Source organism: Platichthys flesus, chromosome 6, assembly GCF_949316205.1.
Source record: "Platichthys flesus chromosome 6, fPlaFle2.1, whole genome shotgun sequence".
NCBI classification, from domain to species: Eukaryota; Metazoa; Chordata; class Actinopteri; order Pleuronectiformes; family Pleuronectidae; genus Platichthys; species Platichthys flesus.
In genome coordinates this window covers 17,328,627-17,353,640 of record NC_084950.1, presented here as the reverse complement: position 1 = coordinate 17,353,640, position 25,014 = coordinate 17,328,627, and the positions used below count along the sequence as shown (strand labels likewise).

Below are 25,014 nucleotides of genomic sequence, written 5' to 3'. Positions count from 1 at the left end.
CATCCGGCAGCTCCTTCCTGGGATCCGACATGAAATCATCCGGCGAGGGGGGGGGGGGGGGGGGGTAAATAAGGAGTTTATAATCAGTGTTTTTCGAATAATAAAACGGAAGTTGTTTTATTATTGTTCAATAGTGTGGCTTTCATATATAAATTATATGAAGAATTATATGAACTGTTATTGTTTGAAAAAATGCATGCCCGTTATGCACTCTTAAAACAATCTTCAGACCCGAGACAACACCTTTTCAAAATTAAAGCTCGGTAATTCAGCTTGATTAAAAGCTTTTCAAAAGCAAAACAAAAGCTGTGCCAAAAAGGAAGTGATTCCACGAATGTTGTGGCCATGACAGAGATCAAGGTCTTTGCTGTTTGTTTGTGTCTGTGTCTCAGTCCGATTAGGTGAAATCTACTAGCGATTTTGACTTTGAAATACAAATAAATAGAGATGACAATAGGTATAAATATGTGAAAATACAGTAGAGGCATGCAGAGCTTAGCGATGCACAGTCTCAGGTGAAGTGAGCAGAGACGGCAGCCGGTGACAGCCAGAGAATAAATGTGTTAATTATAGATTTTATGGTGAATCCCTGAAAGCCTGGTGATTGTTATCTGGAAAGGAGCCAGGGCCTCATTCAGGATTCATTTCCCAATTTAATGAGGTGTTGCAGCTTAGCTCCAGCCGGTCAGCATGTGTGTGTCTTTGTGTGCGCTCTGTGTATATATGCTCCTGTATTCATTTATCTGTACGTACAATAATTATCCCCTGTGAGCTGCAGTGATACGGGGGCCGGCCCCTCACATCCCTCTCACAGGGGACGACACTGGAAACTCAAGGGGGATTCTAACGACAATGAACCAACCAGCAGAGTCTCAATCTACGTCCTGACGGAGTATAGTGACGATTTTTATTTTCATTCTAAAACCCTCACTTTACCTATGTAATGTGAGGCAGAGACCAACAAACACCATCAACATCTGACTTTTTGTCTGCAGTGGGAAGGGATACAATCAGCATTCAATCCTGCGTCCAATGACTGTGCAGTAAACACAAGTTGTTATTGGCAGAGAGAAACATGACACTCGGGTAAACGCCCAAACTTCTTTCTCTTTATTTTGGCAGTCTAGATCGTGACACTGCACCTTTCCAGCAAAACCTTATGAGGTTATCTCTATGTTATCTCTATACAATGTGCAAAAAGCTTTATTTGTCGTATTGTCCAAGGTGCAACGCTGGTAAGACAGTGATGTCTTAAAAGCTTCTCAGTTTCCAGTGCGTCCGTGATGTCAAACATGACTCAGCGAGAAAAAGGCAGAAAAAACAACCTCCACCGGCAAAGGTAAAGCTCTTTTTTAAGCAGGTATAATAATGTTTGGAATAACCTGCGTATGCTAATTTGGTGTAAAATGAGTCCTGCATCCTAAAGAAGAAACTACAGTTCAAAGCTCATTTTATAAAAAACAATTTGAAAAAGGAATTATTGGAGGGGAGACATAATGAGAAAATATCAAATCACTATTGTTGAACTTTGCCATCCATCATGTGCCAACACAACAGGAAACTCAAGCCAATCTCACAGCTCATTTCATCGCAGACTGTTTGAAGTGCTGTTTCCAAAAGCTGTCAGATGGCGGAGGAAATCGAACAGTAAATGGCCTCTCACCAACAAACATCAGAGGTTGGTGGGGGGCACTTCAAGTGAGGATAACAAGCTATTATTCAAAACAGATGAGGGAGAGAAGACAATGAGGGTGTTTTTAAACCTACTATCTTTTAAATCAAACTCAAGAGATTTGTTAGCAGCAGTGTGTCGAGGGGGAAAGCACCTTCACAATGAGCCCTTATAGAGTTGGTCTCAGTCTGGTCCAACGCCAATCATCCGACCCAACCTCCGGTCAAACTGCTCCTGTGGCCAGGTGTGCTTTACATTGAACAATGAAGCAAGGTCTCACTTGAAGTGGCACCTAAGAACAAGGTACTGCTTTCCTGTATTTACTTTCTTGCTCCTATCCCAGTGACACAGGCGGAACAGAAACTACGGGCAGTTCCTCATAACATCACCCTTCATTCTACTTATAGGACTATACCAGTGATTTGACAAGATTAAGCTCCATAAACTAAAATTATTTAGTTTCATTTTGTCCTGTAACATCTAAATTATCATCAACTTTTAAGTATATATGTTAGTAAAGACAGCGTTGATTTTGGTTTGTTCCATATTCACTAACCTTTTAGCTCAGTTTTTGGTCTCTACCAGCTCCTGTGGTAAACATCTGGCTCTACAGCTGCTAAATACTGCGTTCAGCAGATAGTTCCTAACTGTGCGTGTCTGCAGTTTGATGCTGGGTAAGTAGTGAACAGGAAGTATTACAGCTTTTATGATAGAAACAGCTTCCTAGGAAAAGTAACATATCTATCTATCTTTCTATCTATCTATCTATCTATATATCTATATATCTATATATCTATCTATCTATCTATATACCAAAACAATGAGCTGAAAAATGATAAAATGCTCCTACAGAGTCAGTTGAGAATTCTTTGTGGAGTTAGTCCCTTGCAGGGGCAGGAAGGTGCACTCTGAAGGTTCCAAGCAGCTGTTACGTTTCCTTTATTTCCTTTAGATGTGAAAGACTCTTAGGAACTTGCTTGATACGATGTAATCCATCACAGTAAACATCAAGTATGCATTGATGTTTTCTTGGTGACATGGACTCAATCTGTTATCATGAACCGCATTAACATGAAACAATAATGTGACAGAAACCAAAACTATTGCCGACTTGAGGTTCATGGTGATGGATGAATCCAGGTTTCAACTGACTTTCATTCCGTCCAGAGAAGAATGCAAGTCAGAGGCCACTTGGGAAAACGCTAACCTGAAACCTAACAGTGTGGCGAGCTATGATGTAAAGCCAGTATGAAATGAATGAGCTGACATGAGCAAAATCACTGTTAAAGCTGTTGATGGCATTTCTAGAGAAAATGCCATCAAAGTAAAATGCTCTAATGTTAATTACTGTCTACAGCACAAGAAGGCCTTCACTCAGGACTCTGCTTCTCTCTCTGTTCATTTCACTCGTGGAGAAAAAACACTAAGCACTTGTGTAGAAGCCACATTGAGCTGTCTGGCCTCTCATTCAGCCAGCCTCTTCAATTACTCCATTGTCATTTTCCCATGGCCGGCTACTTCGCCATCCCAAAACTAATTGGTTTTGTGCACATGTCAGAGATGTAGTACATACCGCAATGCATGCACACTACACACACACACACAGAGCCGGAGATACATTCATGCACACTGGCCACAGAACGAGAGGGTCAGGACGTGTCTGAGCACAGATGGAGCTGACAGGGGCACGAGCACTGGGACTTGAAGCACACCACAGTGTAAATGAATAGCAGTCACCGGGGACTGGGGGGGGGGGGACCTCCCTCACAGCAAGATAATACACCATATGCTTTATGCTAACCACTAGAAAAGATATAGCCATTGTCTGTGCAAAAGAGTAGTGATGCAATACTGAAAAATCTAAAGAATCACCGCTGTTGCATCACTGGCGTACAGTTGTGATAAAAAACAAACCTTCCTCTCAGGCCACGCACCCTTATTAACTCTCATAATCGCTGCTATTGATGGCTCCTGCAATCAGGGGGTTGTGAGCCTCGGTGTACGGCCTTAATGGAGCCGTGGGGATCCAGTGCAGAGGGGTGGATGTGGGGTGTAATGATGAGAATGGCTCTACATTCAGGAAGGGGCTGATGAGAAAACGGATACGGTCGGGAGAGTTGATTTCATCCACGCCCGGGGCTGCGTGCCCATTCCGCGGTGCAATTAAACATTCACTTGAAAGCCCCCCGCTGCAGAAGACAGTGAGACAGTCCTTCAACCAATGCTAATCAAGCCACATGCATAAAGAAAATGAATGTAAAAATAGATGCTGTCATTTTGAATAAAAGCTGAAAGAAAGATGGAACGCGTCACATTCAGCAGCCATCTTTGATTGTTTAATGGATTCACAGCTAATGTAGTGGACGGGCATTAGCGGTGAACTATAGCTGTGCTATATGAGGTAGAATGTTCAAAGGCCTTGAATACTACGGCTCAAAGGGCTTTTATCTGCAATAAGGAACAATGGAAATGAAATGGGCCGGCATCAACGTGTGTCTCCCATAATCTCCTCATTAGCTTTTATAATTGGGGGATCGTGTGCGAATAATTAGTGTGGTTAACGTATGAACTGGGGGTCGTGTTGATGGGGGAGACCCTGAAGCTAAAAAACATATCATGGCCCTTTCATCTGTACTATACAGCACACGGCTAGTGTGTTGTTTATATCTTCCTCTTTTCACTTTTGTTGGATGAATACTGCAAGCTAAAATTGAGGTGGTTTTGATATTATGTCTATTCTGCTATTTCCTCATAATAGAGCTCAAGAGCGTGGTTCCAGGTGTACAACTCCATTTGTTTTCTGATTGGAACATTCAGCCTTCATACTGTAACCATCCAAAGTCAACTCACAAAAAGCTACGATGTCTTCTACTAATCTTCCTCTAGAAGCCACAAGTCTGTATGATACCAACTGTAAAAAAAAAAAAAAAAAAAAAAAGAAGCACTGCACTACCCACAATCCTCAGGTATAAGAGCCTCATCTGTGATTTATGGAGTTCGCTGTTAAATGCGAAACACAGTTCCAAAAATGGAGTCAGCTTCGACTGGAAGGTTTAGCGTAACATTACGTTTCCCGTAGAGCAGCCATGAGTTCTCTTTCTAACATTTTTCTTTTCTAACAAAGAATCCACTGTGATGAAAATCTGTTGCACCATTCATCCTGTAGCTGTTCCATCTGGTTCAGACTTAAAACTCTGTTTCCAAAAAATTTCAGACACGTCAATAGAGAAAAGGAAGCAGCTTCCATCAGTTTGGTACCAGCATTTATGAAGCTTCTACACCAAATCTCTGCAGATGTCTTTAAAGATTTGTGGCTCTTGTTTCCACTACTTCCTCCCCAGCTATCATTCTACCACCACTCCTAATGCAAATAGGCATCTGCTACTAATGCAACGTGTCTGGCAATTTGTTTAGTCCTCCTCCTTTCACAGAGCGCCACACATTGGCATTCAGCTTCCTCCCTTGTACACGCCATAAAACACTCCGGGACTCGCTCTCTGTCCCCTCTACCTCAAATGCTAATCACTGCCGGCGCCGGCACTTCTGAGAGGGGGGGGCTCCTCTTTAGCATGCAGATGGAAGCGGCACCCCTAGATGGGACGGTGGCGTTGGGGAGGAAATCCCTGCCTGTTCAACCTGAATGGAACCAAAAGGCGCTATTGCTTTCATCTTATCATCGCAGGCCGGCTAAATATAAAAATTGTCAGTGAGTCACATCCTCCCATTATGCCAGGGCTCTCTCTGAGGAAGCTACTCATGATTGGGACGGGCGTATGAAGCTCCTGTTTACCTCCTTGTGATAATTGCTGGTGGCAAAGTGTAGATCTTTCCATCTTTTCACTCCCTCGAAATGCGGCGAAAGCTTTAAATAATTCGTTAGCAAAGAGCGATGTCAGCAAGGTTGCAAAAAGTCAAGTCCCAGTAGTGCATTTGTACACTTGTCTGACACCTGACTTGCACAGTAGCTCATTACTGGAGAATTACGGGAGCAGCGAGGGGCAAATTTAAAAAACAATCATTAAAACGAGATCTGGAGGGGGAAGCACGAGGCTCAATGAGCAACTGTAGATCTGAACTTGACCTTTTACTTGATAGCTGCTCCCCACACTGCAATCACTGCTTAAGAGAGGATGTGTTAGTATCCCTCAGCAGTCCTGCTTGTGCATGCGTATCTGTGAGCATGTGAATTCATACTCGATTACATTCATCTCTATATGCATCCTCCCTGTTTATGGGTGCTCTCTGCGTGCGGGTCAGTGCAGGACGTCGGACGTTGAGGATGGAGCTCGAGTGCGTTCGCCCTGCCACATGAGAGTGTTACGGGCGAGGCCATTCATATGCTGAGCAGAGGTTCATTATCATGAGCAAATTCAGCAGAGTGGGAGGAAAGCATGCCCACCAGCATTCTGAACAGCCAAGAGGACCCTCAAACTCCTCGGCACACAACACCACAAGACCCACTTTAGTTACAGAAACATAACAGCGCCGAGAAAGTAATCAACATAAAAAAACAATCTGCAGTGGGAGGACAAGCAAATCCTTTGAGACAGCGGGCGGGAACACCCATGCATACGTGGAATCAGAAACAAATACTGTTATGATATAATCCATAAGCCTCAGAGTTCAGCAAATGCGGTAAACTGATAAATATAGGAACTCTCCAAACAGTTCTGAGCGGAGCTAGGCAGCTCAAAACTGCACTCCAGAAGGGCACTCTGTATCCATGGCAATCCCCCACTGCTCTCACATCTCCATGCCGACAAAAAGATGTCAACCCTCTCATCAAACATGGAAACATGGGGGGAAAAAAGAGGGTAAAGAGGCCTAGACCTATTTGTCATCTCATAAGTAACCTTGGAGAGAAACTGTACGCTTGACATCTGCTCAGCCGCCCCCCCCCCAAAAAAATGTCTGAACCTCCACCGAGCTCAACAAAGGAGGTATGATTAGAATCTCAGTGTGCCACCATGTTCACACCGGATGGCTTACTGCACAAGTGAGGGGTCTCTCAAGATGGGGCCAATATGTGGAGTTTACTTTGAGCTTACGCGTGGTACAAAGAGAGTCTGGGTGAGACAGGCGTTGCCGGGAAATGTTCACCTCAAACGCACAGAAAAACGGCAGCTGTGATGTTTGTAGCAAGTGTAATTCCCGTGGGCCGTATCAGGCGATGTACCACAGAGACACAGTGTTTATGTGATTGCTCCCAGTCAACAGTTAATCCAACCACGCCTTTCTAGAAAAACACTGGTGTATAATAAACATTCTACTGGTGGAATTTGAATTGTGCTGATACAGTAGAGGCAGGCAGACAGGGAGCGACATGTTATTTAGAGCTTTGTATGGAACCTTTCAGTCTCGCAAAATCCACCGACAACATCAGACAACAAAGCGCGAGTGCTAGCTGTGCAGTTACCACTGCATGTTACCAGAACATGTAATTTGCCAGTGAGAAAGAAGCAGGTGGAAAGAGGCGCTGAGGACCACCTCTGTCCCGAGGCCGTGTCCATAGGGAACTGCTCATCATGCAAAGTGATTCTCAGAGTGAGACAAGATTCGGAGGCAACAAGTAGAAGAGATTCAACAAAATGAATTATCACGCAGTGTCTTTAGAAAGGTAGAGGTAACCTTACATTACGTTAAAAACACTTCTTGAGACATCATTAAAGCACCATTAGAAGAAAAAGAACTGGAAAGGATGGATTGCTTGGAGACGATATAATGATATAATGATATAATGGTTGAATGAAAGGAGTTAAGTACTGCGTCTGCAGTTGATGATGCTGGTAATAACACCATAATTATATTACACTGGCAACTAAATTAACCAGTTCATTCGATCTCTCCATTGACAGAAAGACAAATCCTGTCTACAAAAACAGTATAGGTAGGTTAAGGTAGACCTGGCCCACATAGGTTATGAAAACAGGAATAATTTGTGTCATTCAAAGTTCTTCAGTGTTCTCCTTTAATTGCAATGTGAAACCAAAACTAATCAGTTCAACTGGACTAGGTTACTCGACCGATCAATGTTTCTGTCCCTAGAGCAAAGCCACGAGCTTGGCTGAAAAAGAGCAAAGTCTGATAAGGAGACCAGAACACTGACTGTGCACTGCCACCACAGTATGTTACCACAACTTGTAATTTACCAGTGAGAAAGTAGTGGTGAGAAAATCCCAAGCCGGTGGACAGAGGCCGCGAGCTCTAGTGTTATTGAGTGCCACCATCACAGAGCTCCACAATGAGCCTCTGCTGCCACTCCCCTCCTCCACCTCCACCAGGCCCTTCCACTCCACCCCACCTGTGTCTGTGAAAGGTCGGCGCAGAGGAGGGTCCTCACCCCCTCCACGAACCCGCAGCTCCCACTCCACAATCAGCCCTAGCACTGGAGCGCCTTGCCAGGAAGCTCAATCAAAGACGGGCTTTAGAGGGATCCAGACCTCTCCAAACCCTCCATTGTCTCCCGCAGGCTTCCCCACACCGCGGCCGCTCTATATGTAACACTGTAAGAGGAGCTGCTCATTACTGCCCGTCCCCGGGTCCACTTTGTCTCTTTTGTGCAGCTGACAGAGGAATCCAGTTGCTTAGCCGCGCCAATACAAGAGAGTGCAGTTACGTAAAAGAAGAAAGAAAGAAAAAGAGAACAGAGAAATTAATTTGCAGGACAGAATGATGTGAAGACACATGTGTGAAATGTGTGGGTTCTGTGGCTGGTCGGGCTTCAAAGAGACATCATACAGAGCTGTGTTACCTGTTGTGTCACTGCCCCTCTTTAATGGCTTCTGACAAAAATTCGCCATTCATCCCACGGGTTGGTGAGTATGGACTGATAGACACACCATACCACAATGTGTGTGAATGTCAGAGCAATCCATTATCACATAAAGGAAGCACTATGTAGTTGCCCTCACTCCCTCTCTCCCTCTCTCTCGCCCCTCCTCAGCTCCATTCAGATACGGCAGGTGAATACAAATCATTTCCCCTCCGCTGCTCTCCAAAAGAACTCGCCATCCAGTTTCAGACAGAGAGGACACAAACAATGGTCCTTTCAAAATGTGGGGGAAATCAAATCAAGGCACAAACAGGGGTTAACCTCTCCAAAACACTGGAAAAATTGAAAATGTATTTTTCTGATGAAGACTTATAGAAACCATGAGATTGGTTCATACAAAGAGAGTTCAGTGCTTCAATTATAATCAATTAACAATGAATGGTCTGTCTATAATGTGTAATCTATTAAGGGTAAGGGGAGGACAATAAAACAATATCAATGATTATCACAATATCAATAAGCCTTCAGTCCAATATATTGATGTATTACTCATATGTGCAGAGAGAGGAGGTATAAAACAAAACAGATCCAGCTCAGATTTGTAAAATGTTTTGCTGCTTATTATTAAGAGTGAAAGTCACAACCTTCACAAAAATGAGTCTTCAAACTAAAAGAAAAAATAATGTCATGATATTGATAATGACACTATTTTCATCTTTGACCATATTGCCAGGGTCTAAGGGTCTAAGGGTCACTTTTAGAGAACCTTATGCTGCTGTACTTAAAAAATTCTGAATGTTTACTTAGTATTAGGAAATGTCTTGTGTTATCTGTTGTGCCTGTGCACTTTATATGTCTCACTGTGGGTACTGTATTGTATTTTAAGAAATTGACAATAAAGCTACTTTAACTTTTTTAACTAGTAACAGTAAGTTGATCCACAATTTGATGAGTGACTTAAGATTTCATCCGTACTTTGAAGGGACATCTTTCATTTGCGTTTTTTTAATCATACTTCTTGTTGACGGATTAATAAACAGTGAAGCAACAAAACTTCCCTTCGGAAGAGCAGGAAGAATTAACGAACAATCAATTTGAAATCAATGATTATTCTGAAAGTTGTACCGACTATTTGTGTCAGTACTAATTTGGATTGGCACTTTTGGTGCAGACTTATTTTGTATGTAATAAAGTAATATACGCAGACCAAAATGTTTTATCTCCAACCGGCCAATGCACTGAATCATACAGAAAACAAGTAGAGCACATTCCTCCACCAAGGCCAAAACTATACCAATTTTACATACTCATAAATATCTGTCCCCTAAATGCACCTGATTTTTTTTCATCAAGATCCATTAACTATTCTCTGAGAAAACTGTGTAGATGTTGAAAAGCAGCTCACAATATTAAAGCAAGTGGGAACATAAATCTTTGATCTGCCCAATGAAACTTGACATTACTCATCATGCATCCTTCCACCAAGTTTAATAGAAATCTGTCCACTAGTCTTTGCTTAATCTGGCAAACAAACAGATAAACCAACCAAAAAACAAATAGGGGTGAGCAAATATTCTCCTTGGTGGAGGTAACTAGAAAATGTGTTATTTATTAAAAACTGAAAGTTGAGGAATCAGTCAACTAACTAATAGTTTCAGCCCTAATTTGAATTTGCACCCTTGGTACTGACTTGTTTCCATCACTTAATACATCAGGCACAAGGAGACAGTAGCTGTCTCTTCTCCAATTTGTCAGTGCATGAAAACAGACTCATGCAGAATATAATTAACGTGACCTAACACAAGAGCAACTAAAATACACAGCACATGCAGAAATGTTGCTCAGCGTGTGTGTGTGTGTGTGTGTGTGTGAGGCTGATAAAACTCTCTTTGAGACCCAGTCTGAATGAGTTGGAGCTGTGGCTCCTCTGTTTCCCCCAGTCAGGTTTTCATATGCTAAATTCAACAAACAAGTCGTGGGGGGAAGTGAACAATTCATCAAACGCAGCTCTGAGCTAGTCCTCTGACTGGCTTTGAATTGAAGAGTGGATCATTTTTATTATAAATCTCCCCCATTCCAAGACATTTGATGGGATTTGATGTAATTAAACTCAGACACTGAAATCACTGATATGTGATCTAAAATGAAAGACACAACATCGCCCTTAACTGAATGGAGATATTATTTTGGGGTTAAGGAAGTAATTGGATGACCCCGTTTTATTTGAAGTGCTGTTTTTTGGGGAAATTAAAAGAGAGAATTTTGAAGATTATAGACGAAGGAAAAGCCTGTGTTGGGACTGACTCATTGTGACTGCTGGCACCGCATCAAGGCGTCAGTGTGAACATGCTACTGTCTGTCTCATGGGTCAAGATGACTGAAATGTAAGCTAATGAGTATTAATGATACTAATGGAGGACTTGGCTTTCTCACAAAGAAAGTTACAAGCGGTAAAAATTCTCGTCACGAGTTGAGCTGATGTGAAAACACACACAGACTCAACAATGGAAAAAGAAAGGTTTCCAGGAGTTATAGTGAAGAGATTTTCCCCCTTTCCATCCATCATTTGGAGAGCTTGAGTGGGTTTCGAGTGGGTGAGGTGGTTTCAGCCATAGGGATTCACAGTTCAGACAAACAGTCCTCCATCCTCGCAGTCCGTCCACCGGCCCCATCAGAAATAATGGCTCCGTCAAGAACCGCTCCATCAGCCGGCGATTCCGGAGGAAACGCTGCTGCCATTTAACACTAACAGTCCGCCAGGCTTCCGCTAACAACCTCTGTCCTGTGTCTGTGTTTGACGGGATGGGCCTGGTCACTAATGCAGGAGAAGTGTCTGCTGAGTGCTGGATAATGCCTGGGTGAGGCTGGAGTGGAGCTGGTGGAGTTTGTTTTTTTTTTTTACGGGAAAGGTCAGCTCTGAAACGTACGGCTGGACAAGGTGTGTGTGTGTGTGTGTGACTCGTCTACGATGAGGGCGACCAGGGGTGTTTCAGTTTGTTTGTGACCCTCGCGGCCAAACATGACAGAGGAATGAATCACTGCTGTAACAGATAATGGTATGGTATCTGTACAGATGCAACCTCGCCCTCCTCTGCCCACATCTGAAGAATGTCTATATGCATTTAACAGTAACGTCATTATACATGTGGTCTTTGTTGCATTTGAATCCCCCTGATAGTAATGCTCATAGAAATCTGGTTTTCTAAATACAAAAAGAAACACCACATCGTGTTACCTACTTTAGGAAATATAAACACATTCTAACATTAAACCTTTTTTATGCACTTATTAAAGACACAGATTCTCTTCAACGTTAAATAATGTACTACCTTCAAAGCACCATTTGTCTAAATATAGCTGTTTAACTAGCAAATTGTAGATTTCTGTCTGTCCCTAGAAGTATAACATTTGATATATATTTACTGTTTGGTTTCTGTATCTTGTTTAATTTTTTATTCTGATGTAAGTTTTTAAATTTAGTCTAAATAATACCGTTAATAATTGATATTTTCTTTATTTTTATACTCACAGCAGCTTATTTCGCAACCGAATGGAAAAGAAAAAAAAACTGCTATAGTTTACTTCAATATTGTTATCATGCCACATTAAAACCCTGAACACCCAATCTGGTGGTGTCTCTTCCTCTGACTGAGTAGAATAATCCAACGGCAAATTACATCTGATTGAGGGTAAAGATGATTTCCACTTTCATGACTTCATCACTGGACAAAAGCAGAAACTTGTACAGTCAGTGGTGCAAAGGACAAAATTCTAAGTATTGACAATGTAACACCCTATAAATTAAATTTGGGTTTAATTTCTGCTCCTGAATCGAAATATATTTAGTTTGAAGTGTGGTTTCATTGTTTGTTTTGTTTTTAAAGTGCTCTAAGAGACATTGATATATATATATATGAGAAGTGAAAAGCTAATGTTTGCAATACAAATCTGAGCTTCCCGGTTGTAATTAGGACTCTGATGTTTACAAGAACTGAACTCCCTCATTACATCTGTTATCATTAACATTAACACTGGTTCTTTTCTAAAGGCAGTTTTAGTTTTTAATCAGGGGCCATAAAGTGGCCACATTTTAAAACACAGGGGCCAAGTACAGTATACGTTATATATTCAAACCTAATTCCTTTGTAAATAAGGTAATTTTTGTTGTCGGTTGGCTCTATAGCTGTGAACAATGACGCAGTGAATATGTGAATATATTTCGCAAATTGTTTCGGGTTAAATTCCTCTGTGTACTTCAAACAAGCTTTGGAAATACAATAAAAACACCTCACAATTGTAATAAGGATTGTGTTTTTTAAAGGTTGATCCCTCGGAAAACATAAACACTTATACATAATGAATATAATACCTTAGCGCTACTGTTTGTGATGTTTACTCGTCTGTAAGGAGTCAAGTGAGACGGGCACTTCAGGCACTCTGAAACTCCAGAGTAGTGTGAACGCCAGAGCTGATGCATTTTCAGGCAAACATGTTGTGTGGACGTAGCCTAAATTTAAGCCTCCTAACACGTCATGCCAATGATCCAGCAAACACAACCTCTGAACCCTGGGCTTGACACACCTAACGTACGTGGAACTGTTACACTGGTGTTTTACCTGCTATGAAATGTCTCTGGTGAAAAGATGCTTTGTTAATAATAAAGGTGGAAGTTCTCCCGGTTGCAGGCGCAGCTGCAGCAACAAGAAAATCAACACAACCCAATCTGAACAAGCCCACACATTCCTGAGAGGAGGAATAAACATGCAGTGGATGTGCACCAAGGAAGAGTGCAGAACATGGGTTAGTATGAATTACTACAAACTAAAAATGATATATATAAATATATTTAATATGGAATGGAAAGGATTTAGATTCAAGGATTGTTTTTTATTCTGAGCTCCACAGATAAAGTCCTGAATAGAGAAAGACGCATACGTTGTCGATGGATGGAATCATTCTATAGTGTGGAGTTGAAATGTGGAAACAGAAAACAACATATTGGTGGTTCGAGGTCGGATGTGATTCACCACGCGGGGGAAATGCACAAACATAAGTCTGAATACAGCTTGCTTCTCTCCTGCGCTTTTACGTTTCATATTTACTCTTTTCCTTATTCTGGCTCTCGAGAGAAATTCCTCATCAGAATTGTCTGAGACGCAGGTGAGCCAGGGCGTACATCTAAATTCCGCCATTTGTATTCCAGCGCATCACCCACGGAGCAGGCTGTTTATGCTGATGAGCAGACAGAGTTGGCCTCGGCCCAGGACCCACGCCTAACAGCCACATATATTGTTTCGTTTTTAGATGCCCCCCTCAAACCTGATAGAACCCCCCCCACACACACACAGCTTGTGATGTGAGGACCATCTTCTGCCCTGCGGCCATGTTGATACTCAGAATCAGACGGTTGGTAATCACCCGCAGAGAGATGGATTCAGTTGTTTCAGGTAAAAAAGGAGAAAAACAAGATGAGTCAATAATTCTGCTGAGATTTTTTCATAAAGACAGGTTTTCTAAAAAGGGTTGCATTGCATGGTCAGGATTTAAACCACCTGTGGCCCCTAGGCTCTCCATTCCCTCCACTGCTTTCTCACTCTCTGAGGCCATTTTCACACCTGATGGTCTGAACAAAGGCTCATGTCAAGGTGTGCTTTCAAATTGCAATGCAGATGAATTTTTGTATAACATTCACACGTCCTGTAGTGATCACCTATACTAAGGCTGGGCAAGATAATATAAATCCACACATATAAAACAGTCTCTCCTCTGACACTCAAGGCTGTCCGCTGTTTGTGAGTCAGATTTGCATGAAGCCGACTTCCTCTGAAAGCCTGGAAGACGGAGCCGGAGAAGCAGGAGCCCCTCAGGAGTGGCCCCACCACCTCTAACACATCACGCAGCCTCTTTCTCTCCCTCACCCTCTTTGTATCCACCTATTCATCTATTTGTTTATTCCTGTCCTTCCTTCTGACACTTCAGCTGTGTCTCCCAGCACCTCCCTCTCTCTGCCAACCATACATCCCTGAGACACTAAACAACACACACACACACACACTCTGCCCACTCACCCACACAGCCTCTCTCTTAGATACAGCTGCTTTTGAACACAACATGCACAGACAAGAGTGTTGACACAGAACCGAAGGAGAATCGTCAGGCACGTATCAAAGAGACACCTATAGAGAGAAATATCTTGACGTGCTCATCTGAAACGACGTGCGCTGAGATCTGCCCAGGGGCCCTCTATGTGTGTGTATGTGTGTGTGTGTCTGTGTGTGTGTGCGTGCATGCATGAATCCCTATATTCATCTGCAACTGGTCTGATCTCAGAAGTGCAGCTGCGTAACATCACTTGTACTTTCCCAGCATGTGAGAAAGGCTGCAGCTTCATTCATAGTGGATGATGACACTGTTCAGGTGCAGGGGGTATAAATGAAAATGAGGGGTCATTGGCTCAGTCCAGTTTTCATTGTAGGAGTTACATACTTTTTTGTAGCCTTATAAAACATCCATCCATCTCCTTTCTTAGGATCGTGAGCCAGTGGAGAGACTAAAGCCGATCCCAGCTGTCAATGCGTGAGAGGCAGGTTGCACCCTGGACAGGTCCCCAGCCCATCATAGGGTCGATATACAGAGAGAAGCAACTATTAACTCTCACACCTACGGTCGATTCAGGCCCCGTTCAGACCCGGTATTAACGTTGGTCCTGAGGGATCTGATCAGCAGTTGAGTCACTGTTGAGTACACGTGTTCACACCTGGGGTGAGAGTGGATCCTGAATGTGTCTCCTGTGACCAATCGTGATCAGATCTCAATTGCCTGCTATGATATATCAAATATAAAATATATCGAAAAATGTAATTTAGTTGAATATTCTTTGTTGTTAGTGCCTGGATAAAAGACAAGGGCAAGATGGTTGGCATCGTCCCCCGGTGTTGGCATCGTCCCCCGGCCAGGCCTGTCCTGAAGCCACCTGAACACGTGCCAGGGGATTTTTGGCTTCACTCAAGGAAGTCAAGAGACTGAATTGCGTTTGGCAATAAAACACCTTGGTTGCCTTTTCTGTGTGTTGTCCTGCAACACTTTGCAAAAATTTGGGCTCTAAAGATGGTGATTGTCTTAAAATGTGCACTTCATGGTGCTCACAACAATATCAAATGCCTATCAAACTAAAAGGCAACACTTAAAGAGTAAGAAAAGGACAATGCATTATTATACTTTCTGACTGCGCTGTAGAAGATTATGTAACTCTGTCTCATAAGATTTAAAATCAAAAGCCAGAATCATGAAGAGCTATTTCTGGACAGCCGAAGCTCTGATTGGGTGATCCTCCTGATGTGTTTTTTTCCCATCCTCCCCCACTCTGCATCAGAACACACCAACATGGGTGATAATAGCACACTCCCTGCCTGCCACATGAGAGCAGCCAGTGAAAGGCGGCAGTGTGGAGGGAAACAGAAACCTCTGCAGCCTTCCATTGAAGCGCCGGGGACCCTGAATGCCGCCGCTCACAATGGACGCTTCACGCCTCACTGTGTTTCAAACTGCAAATTCAGTGCGCAGCTCCTACGTGTGGCCCTCCATGACTCGGCCATTGAAAACTGTGGACTCAGCCTCCCTGACAGGCAGGGCGCATTCACAACAACAACCCGCTGGCACGGTGCAGCGACAAGTGGAGAGGAGAATGAGAGCCTCAGTGAGAAATGACCGGAGAGGCAGAGGAAGAGCAGGGAGACAAATCGGCCCGAAATAAAAACACGCTCAGCAGCACGAGTCCCTCCTCGGCTCGGCGTGCAACAGGGGCCGGGGAGCCTTCCTCCACACTCCACAGGGGCGGTGGATGCACACCGCACCGTGTCACCTCCACTCACAGAGAATTAGATCCACTCCTCCCTGCGTCCCACTCTCTGAACAGCCGTAATCAGGGGTTGGGCCAAAGGTTGCACAGGGTCATTTAAAGAAACGAGCTGAGAGTCAATTCTCCGGGCTCTAATGCACACGGAGACTCTAGCTCTTAATTGTGCGACTGCCATTAGGCGGCTCTCTCACCCCTGCGCGCTCCATTACGACACATTATGCGTCAACAAGAGAGCGGCACATGGCCAGATTTAGTCTCCGAGTGCTATTTTGTGGTTTTCTAAGTGTCGACGTCCAATTGTCGCAGCGGTGAGCGAGCAGGGGGAGTGTTACCTTGACGACCGTATGCATCACACGGACAGCTGGGACACTGGAGATGCCGGCGTTGTGTTGTTGTTTTTCAAAGTCCCCTGCCAAACCTTTCTGCCAAAATGGAGGCTGCGACAAAAACACACTTTGCAAAGTGGACAAAACGCCAGTGAAGCAAGCGGTGACCTCGGCCTCCACAGACAGGACCGAAGAACAGGCATCGCCACAGAGACACCGAGAGGACGAGTCGTAGCGGTGGAACGGTTTAAAAGATGTTCCGAGACTAAGCAGCTCTACAGCGAGCGTCAGCGGGAATACATTCAGGCTCCGGCAGCGTCATGGATGAAGACATTTGGACGGCCGACACTTGTTAGGCACTGGCACACAGACTGACATTTGTGTGTGTCCACATCCCACTGGAGGGGAAGAACAGGAACGTTTGATTCCGAAAAGGACAAGAAGCTCACGCTGTTTTGGAAAAAAAAAGATGTTGCCGGTGGAGATGATCTGATGAGGGGGAAAAAATTAACTGAGACTCGGAGAGAGAAAAATAAATATTCCAACTTACCAGAGAAACCCGGAACCCCCCCTCTCTCCTGCTCCTCCCCGGCTGCAGTCGCCTTGTTCCTTTTTCTTCTCGGTTTTTCTTCAATCTGCTCAAACACAAATAGAAGAGAATAGCACAGTTTTAGTTTTCATAATTTATTTCTCTCCGCTCCTCTCGTCCTCAAGTACAACCACCAGGACTTTAAACCAAGATAGGGGAATCCAGCCGCTCTTAATAAGCTTTCAAGGGAGGAACTTTTGCACCGTTATGCATATTTCCAGCGCATTTGACTTCACAATGGGCCTACTACTCAATGTTTGGTTTTATTATAATCTGCAGAAACCCTTTGCGTATAGGAAGTCTCCTGCTCCGTCACAGATTACACACCAGGAAGCTCCGGCATGAAATCTCCTCTTCTTATCAAACGCAGGGTGAGGGAGGGAAAGGAGAGATTGTCTTTTTTCGAAGCGTAATCACGCGTGAGTGTGTTGACTCGGTGGCAATGCACTTAAAACACTCCCAACTGTGACAAGTTGTGGTGGTGAAAAGAAAGCAAACACCCTAGCTGTGTAAACCAGAGTGCGGACACGGATTTTCCGAGGCAGGAGTGTGTAATCCAAACTGATAGACACACAAGCCTGCGGCTGGAAGCTGGAGAAGAGACACTTCTCCTCCCTGTCGCTCCTCTTGTCTTGTCTCATCTCCTTTTTCTTCTCTTATCTTCGCCTGTTCTGTCCTGTGCTTCCTTTCCTCCCTGTTACGTACTGCTATCCTCACCCCTGTCCTCATCCTCGCTCACCTCCTGTCCTCATCTTTTCTCTGTTCTTTGGTAATCTTCATTTTCAATCTCTCCTCCATCGTTAACCTCCTCGACCAAACTCCTTTTGTCCTCTTTTCCCCTCTCAGTTCATCTCCTTCTTTTTTTTGTCAGAATATTTCCAGCAGTCCAGGTCAGGACCTCCCACGGCGTCGTGAATCAGCAGAATGTGTTTGTCTTGACATGTGTTCAATATGTGTTTGTTATTGCCTTCTGCCCAGTTGCATCCCCCCCTCTCCTCCTCCATTCTTCCGTCTCAGCTTAAGAGAGGATTTCTAAAGATGACAGATTTTTTGCTCTTTGGCTCACAAATGAAAGTTCAACATGACAATTTGACAGATGTTCAGATCATGAGACTTGGGGACGTACATGTTGCGTCATGATCCAGACAAAGCCGATGTCCTGTCGAAACATATTCACTCTTTTTTTCTTTTCTCTGCCGCTTTTCATTAACCTACTCACGTCAAGCTCCGTCTCTTTCCAGCCCTCACACACTGACTTGTCCTTCTTCATTTCATTCACCTTGTTCCTAATTTTTGCTCAGGCTCCACATCCTAAAGACTAAAACCCTGTGCAGATGTGGGATTTAATGTAAAATGGTGTCAGGCATTTACAATTCAAAGCTACTTTTAATGTTACTTCTCCTTCACATACCCTCCTCACGACACCTTTCCTCCATGTCCTCCTCATGCCTGTCACCTGATTGTCTTTGTTCTCTCCATTTCTTTATTTCTTTTGTAAACACAGAGTTCTCTTTGAATCTCCTGCCCTTGCTCTCTGATCAGTCTATCAGCTCTAACGTGGGGACTTCCAACGCAGACTGCTTCTACCTTTCTATTCTCTCCTCTGTTTATTATCCAAAACTTTCCTCAAACTTTGTCACAATGGACACACACACACACACACACCTGAAGGAGTTGATGGGCGAAACGACTGAAGAAGCCAATCCAATTTACCAGCGAAGGCTTATCGACTCCGGTCTGCTGCTCTAAATAACAAGTCTGGAGGTCCCATTGAGAGACGCTGCTGCTCTAACACTACTTTCACTACACAAACACACACAAATCGTGAAACACACAATTTCACATTTGTTCTGTTTCTCACAACCACAGATGTGTTTTTAGTTGTTTTCGCTCAGACCGAAGATCAAGACTCTCGTGCCACCGGAGATTCAACCCTGCAGCTGCCGCACACTGCGAAGCCTGACTACTAGATGTTTTTTAATACGACTTCTGCCAAAACAAGTTTACTTACTTCAAGCTTTTTTACAAATACACTGAGTTTGTGCAGTAAATAGTTTTATGGAAAGCTCAATAAATACCTGAAAGCTCTGAATTTCAAACCTGTTTTAAAAACAAAAAACACACAGCATCACATTATATTACTGCTGACACCTGAACAGAGAACGACGGCACAACGGTCGTCTTTTTCAGTTCGACCTTCCATCTCATCATTTCCTCCTCACTGTGCCAACAGCTACAAATCAGCTGATTGCAGCTGAGTTCAATGAACAAGACAAACCGCCGAAATGACCTTTCTACATCCTGAAGGCTGATCCCATCAAAAGAGCCCCCCCCCCCCCCCCAATGACATCGGGCCAGCCATCCCGCCAACCCACCTCTGCCCTCAGTCACCGCCGAGTCGGCCTAACTCTGCTGCCATGGTGATGAGGAAAGGGGGCGGAGGAGCGAGACTGGAAATAGCCGACCACAGGATTCTGACAGTGGGCAGTGGGAGAGACACACAATGCCCTGGTTACCTCAAGGAGCACTCTCCTGTCACGAGTGCTGACAAACAAAAACACACAGCTGATGGATGCGGAGACAGCACAGCAACACTGAAAGGACTACAGCTAAGAGCTGACACATGAGGCAAACCCGCGGGTAACAAACATCCTGAAAAGTGCTCAAATCAATACTCCGAGGTTAACGAAGGATCAAATGACGAAATGTCTGTTTGTGTTAATAAACCAACATATCACCAATATATATTGATAATAGTTGGCAATTGAGCTCAGAAGAGGGCGCAGTAAGTACTACTACCACAGCACAAGCTGCACAAAGCTACATGTTAGCTGCTATAAATAAAATAACTGAATTGCATCATCAACTAGAATGGCACCCATATAGGCTTCACCAGGTCTGCCTTGGGTTATTATGCCCCGCCCCTCCACATAATTGCCCACAAACAAACCAACACACAAATGGACAGGAGTAAAGCCATGACCTTCTTAGCAGAGGTAATAAAAAAATACAATATAAGTCTCTTATATACTGTATATATAATATATATGTATGCTGGCTATACGCAGACAACACAGCTACCAAAACCCTGCTCTAATTAAGACCAGGGACATAGAGTGTGTTTTCAATTTCCCACATTCAGATGCATGTAGAGTAAAGTGAGATGTCCACAGGTTGAATAAGAATTGCTCACACCAGATAATGTCAGAAAATGAGATGTCACACGTTTCTCTAATGAGACTCTAGCTCCTCCAGGCTGTGTTATCTGGATGTGTGTGACTACCTGTCTGTGTGTGTGTGTGTGTGTGTGTGTGTGTGTGTGTGTGGAAGGGGGCTAGGCAGTATAGTGGCCTGCGGGATTCATTTTAGGCTCTTGGCTAATAAGAGGAAGAGTGTGGCTGTAGAAGATAACCCTTTCCCGGTGAAGCATCATTGCTACACCAAAGACGAGAGAAATAACAATTTTCTTTTTTTCCCATCAAAGACGTTTTACATTGAGGGACGCTGCATCAGAGACAGAGCAAAGACAATAAGGAGGAGATAAGTTGAGTTCAGTCGAAGAAAGAAGACATGTTTGTATGAAAGTTCTGGCAAAGTGCAAACTATCCATGAAAATGTTAAAAAACTGAATGACATAAAATGAGAATAAATAAAATTCCATGAAACAGAAGCTATTTGACCATTGCAAATCAACTAATCAACCATTGCTACATTTGAAATCGTATAATCATTTAGAGGTTTAGAGTTTATCACGTTCCAAAAGCTGAACACTAAATGTCTATTTCGTCTGATGAACTCTAAAACAATTATTTAACTTAATAATCGCTTAAAATAATAGGGAGAAGAAATCCTCACAAATGAGAAGCTTATAGCATTAAATATTTTTCGATTTTCCTTTATACAGAACAAAATAAAACCATTTTCTGATTATTCATTTTATGTAAACACACAAATGGATTGAGAGTCTCAGCAGTGAAATCATCCAGGTCCTTTCATTGGTTCAGCATGAACAGCATCCCGAAAGAGAACCGGTGGATTTGTTCCCCTGCAGATCTCTGAGAGCATCAGGTGATTACATGGCTGCTATTAACAAAAACACAGTGCGCATCACATACATCACCTTTATCTCTGCACATGTAAATGAAGGTAAATCCCCCCGGCGTGTGCATCTGCCGCTCGGTTGTGTTAATCCCAGAGGCTGCGTATTCCTCGACGTGTCTGCTGTGACTGACTGACAGCGAGGAGAGAGGAGCCCATTCTCTCACAAAACCTGCCCCCCCACCCCACCAACACACCCACAACCCCTCCTCCCACGTCCCTCCCCTGACCCTCCCTCCTCTCTCACAGAGGGATTAAAACAACCTTTTCTCTCTCTACAATGGGGGGGTTAAACATTTCCTGGTATCACATGTACAACTATTAGAATCTACAAAGTTACCGGGTGGGGTTTGTTTATTTTTACTCAAATTTGGAGCAAGAGCATTAAATATTAAAAAAAGTTATTTCTGTGTGAGGGGTGTAACTGTCAGCGGGATGAGGAGAAGACAGAGCACAACATCCTGCCATGTGCATTTGGCAGAGCATGAATGTAGAAATGACACTATGATTGCATGTTAAATCAACTAGCTCCCCGGTGTACATGAAAACAACTGTCAGCTGCACTGATTGTGCTGGTGTCAATGCAGCTCTCTACATGTTCAATAGAGGGCGGAGGTGGAGGAGACGCAGCACAGCCACGCAGATAAAAGGAAAACGCCTTGAGGCACATCCTAAAGACTTCCTTTCCCATACAGTGAGAAAGTGCTCACCTACACTCAACAGATGTCACCCCTGCAATCCAATCTAGTGGACTCAGCGAGGGGAGGCTTATTTATTGCAGACTCCTCATCGGTATTATTGCAACCCGTTGTAAGAGAATAGATGTAAGAGAAAAGGGTCTTTTGGCATCCGTTAGCTATGGTTGCAGAGGGTAACAATGGTCTGAAAGAGTCACTATTCTCTGGCCTGGCCTCTAAATAATGCCCCGCTCACTACAAAAGCACAGAAATGTAACATAATCTGTCTCAATGAACATTTTCCACCGGAGTGAACAATAATTTAGACTCCGGTATCCACTCAACTTTATTTCACACTTTATCTCGCCTCTTGGGCCACAGCGGTGGAATGAAACTTAATACTTTAACTCATGTACAGAACAATTAAAAGTCTGGGTTACTTTAATTGCCTCCACTACACCGGACTTTATCCTTGTAATTTACGTTAATGATTAATATTTTACATATAAAAGCCAATAATGAGTGTAAACAATGTAAGTGTAACTGGTCGGCTTGTGACCTCTTATGACACTATGTAGTCTGGCCCCTTGTCATGATCTATGGGATGTTACCAGTATACCCAAACAGACATTTCCTCTCTAAATCCAAAGCAAAAAAATAAATAAATGAAATTGATTTATGTTGTAGAGCTTTATTTTCCTTGGCCCTTCAAATTGATCTTATGACCCCTCAGAGGGGCCCTAGTCCACTGGACTGAACAACCTAATCATGTACTACTGAAGTTATAACTCCACAATGAGTGGCTCTGATAGTAAACAGCTGCAAGCACACTCCTGTGTATAAACAGTGTAATACAACTTCATATCTAATGATTGTGCTGCTGAACCAATAGTTTTAATTTCGATACCAAGATAGTTGACAGACTAGAAGGGCTCTCATACCTCTGCAGAGGCCCTGCAGTCCCCTTAAAGCTCCTTTCAAATGTCACACACTCAGATATCAATTCCCTAAATGTACCTGATAATTTTCATTAAGATCCGGGAATTTACCATTAATTAGAACATTTTGAAATAGTTGAAATACCAGTTATTGCAATATTAAAGACAGTCAAAAAAATCCTCGATCTGGCCCCTCAGCCAAATCCACACTGAAATGTAATTGGTTCTTATTAGCTTAGGTAGTACTCCTGTGAACTTTTTAGTACGATTTTAAATACAGGACTTTTACTTGTCATGGATTAGTTTTGCTTTGTGGTTTTGGCACTTTTACTCATTGTGTCTTTACTGGTGTAGTGTTCCTTTGCAGTTGTGGGACTCACTACTTAATAATCCTACACAGCAATATGACACCACTGGGGCACGCTCAATGGCCTCACAACATGGTCATTGTTACATGCCACCGCGAGTATATAATTTCCACCCACATACCAGGATGAAACCATGAAGCTGAAGACCGTCGGAGCTTCACCGGTGGTCGAGAGACCTGAAACCTCGACGCTGGAAATCCACCTCAATTTACTAATGGACAACTTCACTCGCTTTCTCCATAACATAACTCAGCACGATAAGCTGTCTCAGCATCTAACGTCACGCCGTAAGAAGCCGTTAATTTGAAAAATGTATCATAAATAAAAGCATTCAGACATCTTTCCGAGATGATGGATGGCGGAGAGGTGTATAGATTGTGGTGTGAAATGAGTGAAAGGGGCATATTTCATTGAGGGAGGGGGCGTGATTGACCAAGTTTAATGGGCATTATTTCTGCACACTGACTCCGTTGAGCAGAGACACTGGGTGATCCCCGCCGGCCCATTGCTCCTTCAGACTCACACTGGGATAGGACTGCCGCCCTCCCTGCTCTTTGTCACCACACCAATAGAAGAACAATATTTCAATGGCAACTGCATATTTCAATGGCAACTTTTAACAGAACAAAGTTCATGCTGTGGTCCAGACCAAGCCCTCCTAACTAGAACTGTCTGCATGTGTGTGTGTGTGTGTGTGTGTGTGTGTGTGTGTGTGTGTTCGTGTGTGTGCCTGCATGCATTCGCCTATCAGTGGGTGTTCTTGATGAGGACTCCCTTTTGAGTTTCCCATTCAGGGACGTGAATGGGAGTGAAATATGATTGGCTCGTGAAGAGAATAAGGGGCTGGGTTCACAAGGCTATCAAGGCGGGGTGGGGCACAGGGGGGGGGGGGGGGGGAGGGGGAGACACTTATAAAATGCTTCATTGCTGTCAGAGACAGAATGAAAGAACAAGCACCGATGATTTAGTTCTCTAACGCTCGCCACTCACACGTTCCTACAAGTAATTTTCAACACATGTTTGTTTGACTTAGATGCTCTGGAGCTCACATCAAATCAGTAATTGTTCAAATTTGACTCTCCATTAAGTAATAAGCCATTACGGTGCTTTGATATGAGAGACGAGCACTGTCCTCTGGCAAACGTGTCGCTTTGTCCTGGTCCATGTCAGTGTCAATTTTGAACTCATTTCAACACAATAACACACAAGGGTCTGGTATCATCCAATTGCAGCACAGTCACGCTAACCTGTGGTATCCGTTTCAGCCAATGTTGCTCCTCTGATGTATCAAAGGAAAGTGAAGGAATTTCTCCATGATGAAAATAAAACGTTAACTTTGCATCGAGCTGCGTGGAGGACACAGGCATCAGACTCAGGTTTGGGGACAATGTGGAAAACAAAGCGGCCGAGGTCTTAAGGGAATTTACATGAATTACAGCAAGAGGCCCACAGGGACGGCCGCGACCTCTCCTCAGCTTTTTGAAACAAAACAAGACTCTGATCCCCGCCCATCACCACACACACACACACACACACACAAATTCACACACACACACACACACACCAAGACACAGATAGAGAATGCTGCAACTGGTTTCCATGGTGCCATGAGGCTCAGTGACAGAGCTGGAGTGTTAACATGCTCACACACAACAGAGAGGATGATGGAGAGAAAATGCAAAGGACAGAGGGAGAGAGACAGAGGCAGAGAGAGCG

General features: G+C 43.6%; 1 protein-coding gene across 11 annotated transcripts in view; it reads right to left on the bottom strand.

Annotated features, from left to right (window-relative positions):
• LOC133954857 (neuronal cell adhesion molecule-like) overlaps positions 1-25,014 on the bottom strand; it is a 77,068-nt gene that overhangs the window by 29,825 nt on the left and 22,229 nt on the right. For all 11 annotated transcript variants that reach the window (XM_062389371.1, XM_062389374.1, XM_062389379.1 and 8 more), the window contains exon 2: positions 17,179-17,263. The gene's annotated coding sequence lies outside the window, so the exon portion shown is untranslated. The remainder of the gene's footprint in view (positions 1-17,178; positions 17,264-25,014) is intronic.